The following is a 12,209-nucleotide window of genomic DNA, read 5'->3' as shown; positions in this document are numbered from 1 at the left end:
CGACCCCCCACCCATCCCACCCCACCACCCTTATCGTTCCAGAGCCGCCTGTCCCTCTTGGATGGAGGGGTCTGTGCACAAGGAACAAGCCCTGCCGGCACCGGCTAAGAGGTACAGGTGGCACTGGGGACAAGAATGCCCCCTCCCCACCCACCCCCCCCCCCCCAATAAAAAATATAAGTGTCAGTCACTGCTGTGACAATTGAGGATACTGTATACAGATAAACAAATTTTATAAATTCAACATAAACTTGTTAAAACCCCAACTGGCAGGAGGCTGACCAGTTGGCTATTTGCAAAGCGTGGAGGAGTTGAATTCGGGGCCACCGAAAATAAATCCATTTAGTGACAAGGAGTAGGATTTGACCCTGGGACCTCCAGATTACATGTCCAGTGCTTCCGGGACCTCTGGAAGGCCAGGCAGCGGAGGTCAGGGGTGCCTTGGCCTTGTTTTTGTTCCCGCTGTCTGTTCACCCCATTCCTGACCAGAGAGCCTGTTCACAGGCAAAAACTTTATTTCACACCTCTCCAACATTTTATCCTTAGTTTTCTATACCACTTTCATCAATAAGGTCGAGTTTTCAATGAATGCCTCAGCATTCACTTGAGAAGATATAGCATTGCTATCACTTGTGATAAATACGAAACAGACAAAAATCAAAGCAAAAGTGCAATAAAATATTTATTTACTGTATAAATAATATATTAATAACAAATTTATTTATATTATTTTGAAACACATTCAGTAAAGCTGCAGCGTCTGTTCTTGAGTTCTACGAGCTTGGCCGGCCTGCAGCATGTACATGTTGATTCAAGATGTTGTCTATTTGCCTGTGAGAAAAGATATATAAGCTTTTGTGAGTTACATTACACCAAAGTGGAGGGGGACAAGGGGGTCTGAACCTCCCACCTCCCATGCCTTTTTCTCCCGCTTTTCCTCCTGCCCCTTTCCAAAGCTCTTCTCTCCTCCTTGTCCCATATCTTTTACAAAATAAACCGAAACGTTGCGAAATTTTACTCCTTTTTCTCGGGTTCCTGTCACCTTAGGAATCCCGCTTCCCACCCTCCCTTCTCACGCTTCCTGCCCTTTTTCTCCTGCCCCCCCCCGCCCCCTCAGTGTCCCCCTCCACACCAAAGGTCATTCAATTACAGGGATCTACGCATGTACTTTGTTTTTTCCTCTCAATGTTGTCATCCAGACAAGTACGGTAAATAACAAATGCCCCAGGAAAATCTTGCTTGCCCTTTCAAAAGTGTTATTTTATATATATATGACTTACTGAAGTTGTTCTCTATAACGTCTTGCTTGTTGTCGTAACATCTTTAATACTTCATCATCTGGGAATTCATTTCCTGAGCTCCTGTCTGGAGCGTCATCTTCTTCTGAAGCTAAAAAAGAAAGGGCATGCAATGTATCAGATATATTGCCCATGCAGATCTATGACAAAAGAGTCAAATATACATTATTTTATGAACAATAAATTCATAGTGCAAATAATTATGGACCTTACCATGACCTTGTTCTTGTGGCTGTTGTGGTCCCTGACTATCCTCACTCCCAGTCAAACTGCTACTGGATGACTGGGGTGTGGAGAACAGTCGCTCTGAGACAACCTGGAATTGACAAAGAAACGTGTTAGAAGTGGAAAAGTACAGTATACATGTAGTGCTGCATGTAGGAAAAACCTTCAGTTGGCTTTCTTGGGCTTATATGGGTCAGGGCAGGGTGCAAAGAAAATGAATTTTCCAGCTTGCCCTTCAGGCAAGTTGGAACCGTTTTGTGCTAGCCTGAAGATCTTTCCCGGGGGGGGGGGGGGGGCACTTCCTATAAATGGGCTAATGGGGATGTGCCGCTGGATGGGGTCGCATTTTCACGACTGGACTGACTATAATGGGGTCAAGCATTTTTTATAGGGTGACTAGAATGGGGTCACACTTTTCCGGGATTTTGAGAGTACGAAAATCTGGCAAGTTGTGATTTATGAAAGGAAATATTCACCGAAAAAAATGTTACTGTATTTTTTGCTGTTGTTCAATATTTGACAAACAGCTCCCAGAAAGTGACTTAGTTGGGGTCGTAAAAATTGAATTTACCCAAAAGTGACTAAGATGGGGTCTATAATTGGCCATAGAATAAGACTATAATGGGGTAGGGGTTCTGAGAGGCCAGCGGCACATACCCAACAAAAATTTACCCAAGTACCCCCCCCCCCCCGGGGTCTTTCCAATGGCGTTACTTCACCTGCCTAGTAAAAAGTCCAAAATACTACCTGCCCATCAGGCAAGTGATGGATAAAATGCACTAGTCCTGGGCTATCAGACAGGAATTTCTTTGCACACTGGGTTTTGGGTCAGGGTGATCCAAGAAAAAATAATGGACTGCCTTCTGCGAAAACATTATCCTCTCCACTAATTTCCATACATTTCTTTTAATGGTAGTTGTTTTACTGTAGATGTTACATCAAGACAATATCTCCTGGTTAACCAGGCTCTCGAGAATTAGATGTGGGTGGAGAGGGAAAAGGAGAAAGACAAGGAAAAAGCCCCCACCCTTGCTTGATCTATGGGAATTTGTTAACTAAAGATGTTTATCACCTCTCCAATAATGCCACTCAACATGTCAGAGGTTGCAGGTTCCTGGGACGATCCTCTCTTTGGTTTTGTTTTCCGTTTTGCAACTTTTTCCCTTCTTAGTTCTTCTCTTTCATAATCCTCTGGCCAAGCAGTACTTTTACCCTCTTTATCTTCAGTTCTTTTCCTTGTAAAGCCCTGAATCTGCGTTTCATCACGAGATTCTCTTAGTACTGTTCTTTGAGGTTCCTGGACTCTTTCAATATCTCTTTCTGCAATGTGCAAATCCTCCAGCATTGATTCTACAACTGGAGAACTCAAAGGAAGTTTAATAGTTTGATCAGACCTTCCCTTTTCAATCAGAGCTTTTTGGTGAGGACATGGTAAAATGTCACATGAAAGATGCATATGGGATGGTACATCAGCAGATTCAAATTGGTCCAGTCCTGTGGCTAGTGCATGTGCTTCCCCTGAAATTACTGGTTGTGCTGTTGTGACAACTGGGGATGGTTCTAGGCTTGGTGCATGGGATCCCTGTGATGTTTCTGCAGCTAACTGGGGATGTTGACTACTTGAAATGGTCACTTGTGGTTGCGAGGTGATGCCAAACTGCGACGTAGCAATCGTGGAGGAAATCCTCTCTTGATCAGATGTAACTGTCCCAGGTGTGGAAAAGGTTGTTTGAGTTCTAGCTGGCAAACTTGTTGTCCCATGTGGTACCACAGATATTATTGAAGGAGCTGATACTTCTAATTCTTGTCTCTGTTGTACAAAAACCCCCTGGGGTAATGGACGTGGGATTGAGCTGGGTTGTAGAGTCCCTCCTGCACCAGATAAAGTGTGTACAAATCTTGGTTGTGAGGACCCTAATGAGAGGGTGCCCTTAGCTGGGCCCCATTTGGCTGCCTGTTCTTGAGCTCTTTCCATTTTTCTTGCCAACCTCCACTGGTACAAAATATCTTCCTCAGGGGGAGGGGCAGGACGAGGTTGATGTTGGATCTGTCGGCCCATAAATTGTCTGGGTGGGGAGGGCTGTGATGGTGCCTCTCTAGTAGCCCGATCTTCAGGAGGCCCTTGTTTCACTCTCCTTATTGGTCTGTAGACTTCACATGATGAAGTATCCAGTGTGCTCTCACTACAACAAAGAGTTGATTTAATTAAATTTACTTAACATGTCGTTTCATACATGTATACAGTATGTCGTGCTTTAAATTTACCCGTCAAATTGGTTTTGTATAATAAAATTGAACGCTAAAAAATTAGAACGACGTTTCGACCGTTCGACGGTCAATTTCAAGTTAGGTCTTGAATAAAATTACATGTGTAAATATAGTAAAAGCGCTAAAATATGTACATACAAACAATAGACAATAAGAATAAAAAGGCTAAATATTGCTAAAAAAAAAAGCTTTGTGCGAATGGCATGCATAGCGAATGGCATGCATAGTTCCTTTTGTTTTAGATTATGATAATGAATATGAGACAATGAAAAAGAAAACTCAAAAACTGTAAATCAGTAAATATTGGGCAATAAAATTTATTTAGCCTTTTTAGCTGTCCAATCAGCCTTGCTTTTAGTTTATTTAGTAACTAACAGCAGCTATTAAATGATAACTTCTTAAAATTTTGACTATTTGATGTGAAAATGTTTGCACTTCATTGGCAATCAAACCTTTTTTCAAGCAGCATCTTGGCTCTCTGTTGTAGTTCTGCTGTCTTTGTGTCCAAACCATCAAGAGAGGACTTAGAAGGCGATGAACTACTTCTGGTCTTCTGAAAATTATTTTAAAGAAATACAGTTAAAGCTCGATTAAGCTCCCAAGGCAGCTCAAGACCATTTTGTGGGGAGAGAGGAGAGGGTGGGGTTATTTCAAACAGTAAGTCATTTAGCCTAAGGGTATACTGTAAAATTCAGGTTATAAGCCCTGGGGTTATACAACTTCGTATGGGGTTTTGGGTGGGCTTATAAGCAGAGGGGCTTATATCCGGGAGGGCTTATAAGCTGAATGAAAAAAAAAGGTTTCAAAACAAGTCAAGAGAGTGTTGATTGAAATATGTTTTGAAGTTAAAACCCCGTAATAAAACAACATTTAGCCCTGCTCAGTACTGTCATCCGGCAGAGGGGGCTTATACCAGGAGGGGGGTGGGCTTATAATCGGATATATTTCTTTTGTTTCCAGGTAGATAAAGCTTAAAATAGGGGGGGGACTTTTAAGCGGAATGTTTTCGTAATTTTTCGGTATATTAATTATGAAAGAAATAAAGTGGACTTTTTAATATTCAATGGTGTTTTGAACAACAAAAAGTGAATGTGGTGCATGAATAAGCCTACAGTTAGTTACCTTGTTTTCTTGTTCAAATAATTGTCAGGATTTACCATCTAGGGAGGGGGGGGGGGGCAAGAAAAAAGTCAAACTTCCAGTGGGGGGCTAAAGCTTTTACGGTAAAAAACATTGTTTGTGTGGCTATTGAGTTATAGAAACAAAAGACTAGTGGAAGTTTGAGTGAATCAGAAATGCTGTGGAAACACAAGCCAGTTTTTTCTATTAAAATAAAGTGAAAGTTCAATCACAAACATTAGCTGCAAGTTACGTCTTTGCTGTCAACCGAAAAATCCTAGCCTGCGATGATGATCTGTAAAGATTCACTTACTGATATTGGAGATGCTGTTGTTGCAGCCCTCCTCTTCAGTTTCGGTGAGAGACTTGGGCGTGGAGAAAGCAGCTGCCGGTCAGGGGGGTTCCCTCCTTGGGTGTCGAGCTACTGGGAGGAGATGATGATAACCACCAGAATTCTCCTCCTTTGCCACTGTCAAAATATTTATGATCACGTTCTTGACGACTGGTTGGTGGGGCATTACGGAAACGCTGTATGTACCTGTGAATCATAAGTGAGCACAATTTTGCATGATTATTGATAAAGCCAGTGAAAATCCCAGGGAACTCCCATATTATCGGGTTTCCCTGCAGGACTTTAGCTAGGGGGAGTCCAGGAGTCCTATGGACAGCCACTTTTTCGGGGGTGGAAGCGGAATCATTAGACTTTGGATATTCATGATTCCTATCTTATTTTACCTCAATGATTCATGATTCATTTATACATTTTATTCGATATTCATGATTCATTTTCATTTTTTTCATCCAGTTTTCAAAATGACATGTTACCAGTTTCTGTTGTTTTTCGCTTACAAGCTGGTTGCGCATTCCGGTTCCCTGCTAGCAGAATTTCCCGATTGAAGGTTCTCCTGGCACAGAATTATGCCGGAAACCCGTATGTAAAATATTTTCAGTTGTCAAATTATTTCTAAATATTCACTGTGTGTAACATTCTTGATCACTGTAAAGTTATTGAGGGATGAAGATGTGAAACCAAGGGTACATTCTTGATTTCACTGCTTTCCTATAGGGGGGTCTGGGGCATGCTCCCCCCAGAAAATTTTGAAAATTAGATGCTCAGAAATACGATTTCAGGCCATTTCTGGAATAAAGTTGTTAAGAATTTAGTAAAATGACCCATCAGTTTTATTATCGATGGAAGCATTCATTTGTTATTCATGATTCTTTTAGCCATCTCCGTTATTCATGATTCCCAGATTTTAAACACAAAGATTCATGATTCCTACCAATTTTACAGATGTGATTCATGATTCATGATTCCGCTTCCACCCCCGACACTTTTCATAGAAAATTAATATGAATTACTGTACTGTATATTTACGGTTTTTTTTAACAAATTTGGAAATCTTTTGATACCTTTGCACTCATAACTACAGAACAACACCTTGCATGCTCCTCAGGCCCTCCTATGGGGACAAAGTCAGGCCTTCATAGAATTTTGGACTCCCACTTTTTAAATCCTGGCCAAAAAGCCTGTTTCCCTGGGGTGTACTGCTTCCACGGGATGGGGATGCTCTTTTATTTATAATTATCGCTCAGGGGTGTAAATTAAGGATTTTGGTCTAAAGTTCTTAGGGTGTTCAGGACAGAACACCAAAAATTCTAGCTGTCAATATCTTGTTTAGGGTTGCACATAAATAAACATAAAAAATATTCTGTCATACGGCCTTGGTGGTCTAGACCGTTTCGGCATAAAAATGGCATCTTTCAGGGGTGATAAAAAGCTTGAGCTACAGTTCTCCCAGATTGGTCTCCTTTAGGGGTTTTATTCAACTTTTCAAATAAGAATCTCAACCCCTTTCATCAAGGAGTGCCCTCTCTCTGAACAGGAGGGGGGACACTATTTTGCTCTTACAATGCATTAGTACATGTGCCTTCCACTGTAGTCAAAGTGGTGATCTGGGGGGGGGGGGGGCAGCAGAAACTTGTCAAATAAATGTATCAGGCATTCTTTTTTTCTCTTTCCTCCTGCCACGAAAAATTGCACGCCTGACTGCCATTCTCGACCCCAGAGCTATTGTCTTTTGCACGTGACTGACGGCGACAAAAGCTCTGGGAAACTCCACGCGAACGTAGCCAAAATCTATGACTATCGATGACTCTATTGCGCACACTCCATATTCCAGAGACAAAAAACGGCTCTTGCAGCGATTACTAGCAGTGGCATTTTGTTGAAAATTTCAGCAAAAATTAATGTTACAGCTTTAGCTCGTGTAAGGCTCCAGTTAAGTCAAAATCAACAAGGTAGTTCTTCTAAATGTATATTTAATTTTAAAATGTTCAACAACTGAATAATTAAAAAAGTCATTCGACCGTTACACTGTACATTCATTCACCAAAGACTAGACATGTCTGCAGTTTTATGCAAATTCAGGTCGTGTCACGAAATTGATTAGTGCTGTTTTTGGACGATTCTCTGTTGTTAAACATCGTTATACATTAAACATGCTTATTTAAGTGAAAAAGAATTGCTCCAAGACTGTTGATATCGTCTCCAAACAGAAATACATCCAAAAACAGGGCATATTACGATTGCGTGCACAATCTTTTATTTGCTTTTAAAAAAGCACAGACATTCAATTCCCCAGGGGCCAGGACAACCATCCCGACGCACGTTCAAATTTTGGCGCGTTACAGATCGACCAATCAGAAGTGTTTTCATTGTTTCAACGAACTTCAAATGAGAATAGGCTCTGTTCCAGGGTTGCCCAGAGCTCTTCTCGCCGTCAGTCATGCGCAAAAGAGAAGAGCTCTGGGGTCGAGAATGGCCTGACCGCACGTAAGGTTGGAATAACCATTGAATACTGGGAAGTGTTTTTCCAAATATAGCAAACAGACTGAAAGGGGTGGCGCTTTCCATTTATAACTTGGTTTAATTAACTACTACAAATACCGGGTACCTGGCTAGGGTGGAGTCAGGAAGTGCTTGTAAAGAAAAATCTCTTCCATCACTTGAGGGAGTCTTTGATACCTCTGTGCCGTCAGTGTCTGCTTCAGGTGTAGATACCATTGCCCTCTCAGTACTGGGCCAGGACTCGTCAAACTTGGATGAGGAAGACTGGTCAGGATCTGTTGTTCCATTCTCTCTGGTGGGTACTTCATGTATCCGCATATGTTTGGTTTGTCGAAGGAATTTTTTATCAGCAGGGCTTTTTACGTGATCTTCCTTTCTATGGTCAGGGCTAAGGCAGATCTAAAAAAAAACAAAGCAATCAAACCAGAAAACTCAGTTATGAAATACTGAACATAGAAGATAGTGTAACATACATTGCATTTCACTTTGTGAAACAGTAAGTACCAAATTTGAATGAACAAGTAACTCGTCCATAGATAGTAATGTATCAGTCAATTCCAAGCAATATCATCCCCCCAGGCAACCACGGCCGTCATGGGTATTTGACTGCTTAGTCTGAGGCCCAGATAGCGGGGAATTTGATTAAACAGCAGCCCAGATGGTCGGGAATTTGACTGTCAACAAAATGTGTCATAAACCTGAAAACTCTAGCGAGCCCAAGCACCTGAATTTAGTATTCGGTAATGTCAATGTAACGTAGTTTCAACATATCTTTTTCTATCAACACTGGCTGATTAATAGGGCATGAATATGACCATTTAGACCAAGTGTTAACCAGAAAACCCAACTCACAATGACATCACAGCCCTGACCAATGGTGCATTTCACCTTGCAACTGGCAACTCCTCACATAGTGGGGAATTTGATCGGACATTTTGAAAAAAGGCAAATGCCCAGGGGTATGCCTGGGGTGGGGGGGGGGGCATGATCTGGCTTGGAATTGACATAGTATGGGTAGTTAGCAAGGGTGTGACTGGAGTTTTGTTTTCTTTTTTTGTAGAAGAATCTGAAACCTTTAATTTCTGAGAAAACTGCTAATCAAAAATAAGCTAACATGTTACTGCAAAGGCAATGGTGGGATTGCAAAACTTTCAGTTTTCCCAGATTTTTTCAGCATTTTGAATAATTGACCAAAATTTCGGTTTACATCAATTCACTGGCATTTATGACGTCGATATAAAATTATCTAATTTGCAACAGGGCAATAAACGCGCCTCAACTTAACAAACTGGGTAAAAATTTCTTGGATCAAACTGAACAAAATTTGTAAGTGTCTGACTTGGCGCTAAGAAAACATTGTTTTCTTGAGTGAGTCCGGCTAGCGAGCCAGTTTATATTTTTGCAGTAAGCTTAAGCTTAAATAAGCTTATATTTTTATCTGATTTTTGAACGAGGCTTTCTGAAGAAAGCGCTTGCTTGCGCTTAGCTTTGATACGCACCTTTCTGTCGACTTCAGACAACTCTCTTTGCTTTGTTGGATAGTAAAATGACTTTGGTAAGGGATCAACTTCAAATGGATCACCCCTGTTTTAACAGAAAAGTATTTTAATACTTTTGTCAACTGTAAAATTCTTCAACAACATTGATTCCCATTATATATAAGCTTTACTCACGATTTTCTCATTTCCACTGCTGTATATCAGTTCCAAGATGAAATTACTATTAATTTAAACTCGTAAACAAAGCTTTCGGCGTGATTTCCTACTTTAAAATCAAAGAAAAACTGTTTTGTTTTAGCGATTGATTCATTGCACTTCTTGCCGCCATGTTTTCAAATACGTCAACTCCAGTTTCTCGCGGACGTCTCTCATGGAAGTGAGGTTCCCTCGAGAACTTGTTTGATCTTGCCCCTGTTACGTTGCCTCGTCACGCAATCTTTCGTGACAAGCCAAAGGCAGGTCTGCGTCACTGCGTGGGAGGCTAGCGCTCTTGAATAAACATTTATTAAGGTAATCAACTAAACTTAAATCAATTTTTTTTCTGTAAATGCAGTTTGCAGAACGTTAATCAGGAACAACAGCAAGTACCTTTGATACTTGGAAAAAAATTCAGATACCTGACAAACTATACTACTTCTTAAATATTTATCAAAAAAACTCGGTCCGTTAATTTGATTTTATGGAATTTAGCATGAATTAATGCTTATTCAAGCTTGAAGATTAAAAATAATTTGCAGACGACAAGTCTGGACCTGTTATCGCACACACATTCTACAATGTTTTCATTTATTTAGAAGTAAATATTTTTCATATCTGCATCGTTAATAGGTCGACAAGTTCAAACCTGCCCGAAAAGGAAATAATTTTCCGTATATACCACCAACGACGTATAACCTTTTGCCACGCATAATATCAAACATTTTCTGTTTGAAATAAAAAAATTATAATTGCCCTGAATTTTGCCTGCAGTTTTTTGATGTCCTGTTTGTTAAATGTTGCAGGATCTTTTTGTAAAATATTTTTATTTCGTCATAATTTTAAAGGTGTTGACGACCGTTGGACTTACATTCGGCGCATTATATAAACAAAATTATGCAAATTATCCATCACTTGATATTCATCTTCCCAAAGAAAACACCTTTATAAGTGAGAAGTACATTTCATGTCAAGATTTTGAGCACTTTAACAACTGATATCTAAAGTGTTTTAGTCAAATCTTCGTTTCCTGTTCGTCCTTTCAGGCGAAAGAAACATCGATTTTATCTAACACAAAATCGTCATAGAATACAAAATGTACCGCCTTCCAACTGTTTACTCGATTTTCGCAACAAAAAAAGCTCGTAAGACTCAGCTGTCTCATTTTCCCGCCAAATTTTCATTTCCGGTTTAAGCTAAGTACAATTTGTAATTCACTTTCGAAGTACAGTTTCGACGCGACACAATGAAATAAGTTTAAAAGATTTTTTCTTATTATTCCGTATGCGCAATACACAGCCCAGAGTGAAAGTGCAGTGAAGTGTAAAGCGTGGGACTGCGTGGGAATTGATCGAAATTGCCTGATAAATAATCATGCACGGTCGCTTTCAATTTAAAACAGAGTAAAATCCTCTTATCCCGTATTAGGTTAAGAACAACGAGAAGGAAATTTATTTTTGATCTATTCATTATTTATATTGCATTTGATAAGGTGCATTTATAAGTGGAGGCCGACAACAAGTTCAAGCTTGCCCGGGCGGAACGAATATCAAGCAGTATATACCGGCTCATGACGTAGTGACGTAACACTTTCATTTTGGCGCGTTTATGCACATTCTTATGAATTTTAAAGTCTATAAAAACCCGTGTCAAAGTGAAAATCGACATAACGAGGAAACGATTTGAGCGCTCGTAGGTTCGATACCGTACGGTCACATCGGGCGGACTACGATGAATCCTGGCGCTAGCAAGGCAAAAAGGTGTCTGTTTGGACGGCCAGATCACCAAGAACTTGAGAGCGATTTGCAGAGAGAGTTGGACAAGGATGCTCAAGAGATGAACGAAAAATGGGGCTTTGATTTTAAAGAAGGGAAACCGTTAACAGGAGATAAATTCGAATGGGAAGAAGTTAAAGAGTCTCAGAAAGAAAAAACTGAGCAACCGAAAGACATTGGTGTTACCGAGTTGGGGGACAAGGAAATTACTGGGAAAAACTCGGCTGAAGAACATTTAAACCATCAGGAAACGCCACCAAAGAATCCCAGATGACTCGTGACTAGCAGTAGAATTTTTGCTGTGTGTTAGACATGAAAAATGGTGCGGAAATCACACGAGTCAACATTTTGCCGGCTTTGTGATTTGTGATGCTTACTAAATCGAGTTGACGAGCCGAGATGTCAAAAGTACACTCCCGTGACCTCAATATGATGTCGAACGATTCAACCTGCCGGCTGCAGCGGATACGAATATGAAATTTTATTTCTTTTTAATCTTGTGACTTTCCACGGCAAGGAAACGTTGTGGACTTCTCGTGATTTTGTTTACCCAGGGTTTTTTAATTTATTTAATTTATTATTTTATTTTTTGTGAGCGCCAGATTTACCGCAAAGGAAAGCGAAGCTGGAACGACGCCTTCGCTAATTTTCGTGACTCCCAAAAGAGACCCTGATATCCAGGGTGTACATTTGATTTGCTTACTGATACAAATATAGGAACGATGATATTCCAATGCCTTTAGCACAAAAGACTTCTGATAAGATGTACAACTATTTATGAATATGTACAGCAATTATATTTTGAATTGAGTAGCCGGAAGCCAGCGGACTTTTCATGTGTCGATTAGTTCTTTAGATATTGTAGATAATGGAACAAAGGCAACTTAATATAAATTGTGTTATCATTGAACGATCGAGTCACTATTTTCATTTTTTCTTATCTATTCACAGTATAGCAGCAATCATCAAGATTTTATCG

General features: G+C 40.3%; 1 pseudogene across 1 annotated transcript; it reads right to left on the bottom strand.

The window, feature by feature from the left end:
* Nucleotides 1–187: 187 nt before the first annotated feature.
* Nucleotides 188–10,168, bottom strand: LOC144664283 (uncharacterized; annotated as a pseudogene). The gene is made up of 11 exons (XR_013572764.1): nucleotides 10,105–10,168; nucleotides 9,435–9,453; nucleotides 9,261–9,345; nucleotides 7,868–8,160; nucleotides 5,224–5,448; nucleotides 4,244–4,344; nucleotides 2,596–3,706; nucleotides 1,512–1,614; nucleotides 1,281–1,389; nucleotides 741–831; nucleotides 188–211 (listed from the first exon to the last, which is right to left on the bottom strand). The product of XR_013572764.1 is annotated as an uncharacterized LOC144664283 (transcript).
* Nucleotides 10,169–12,209: the final 2,041 nt, after the last annotated feature.

This window comes from Oculina patagonica, chromosome 8 (genome assembly GCF_052425735.1).
Source record: "Oculina patagonica isolate OP01 chromosome 8, crgOcupat, whole genome shotgun sequence".
Lineage (NCBI taxonomy): Eukaryota > Metazoa > Cnidaria > Anthozoa > Scleractinia > Oculinidae > Oculina > Oculina patagonica.
The sequence above is the reverse complement of the archived record's forward strand: the minus strand, read 5'-3'. Positions and strand labels throughout refer to the sequence as shown.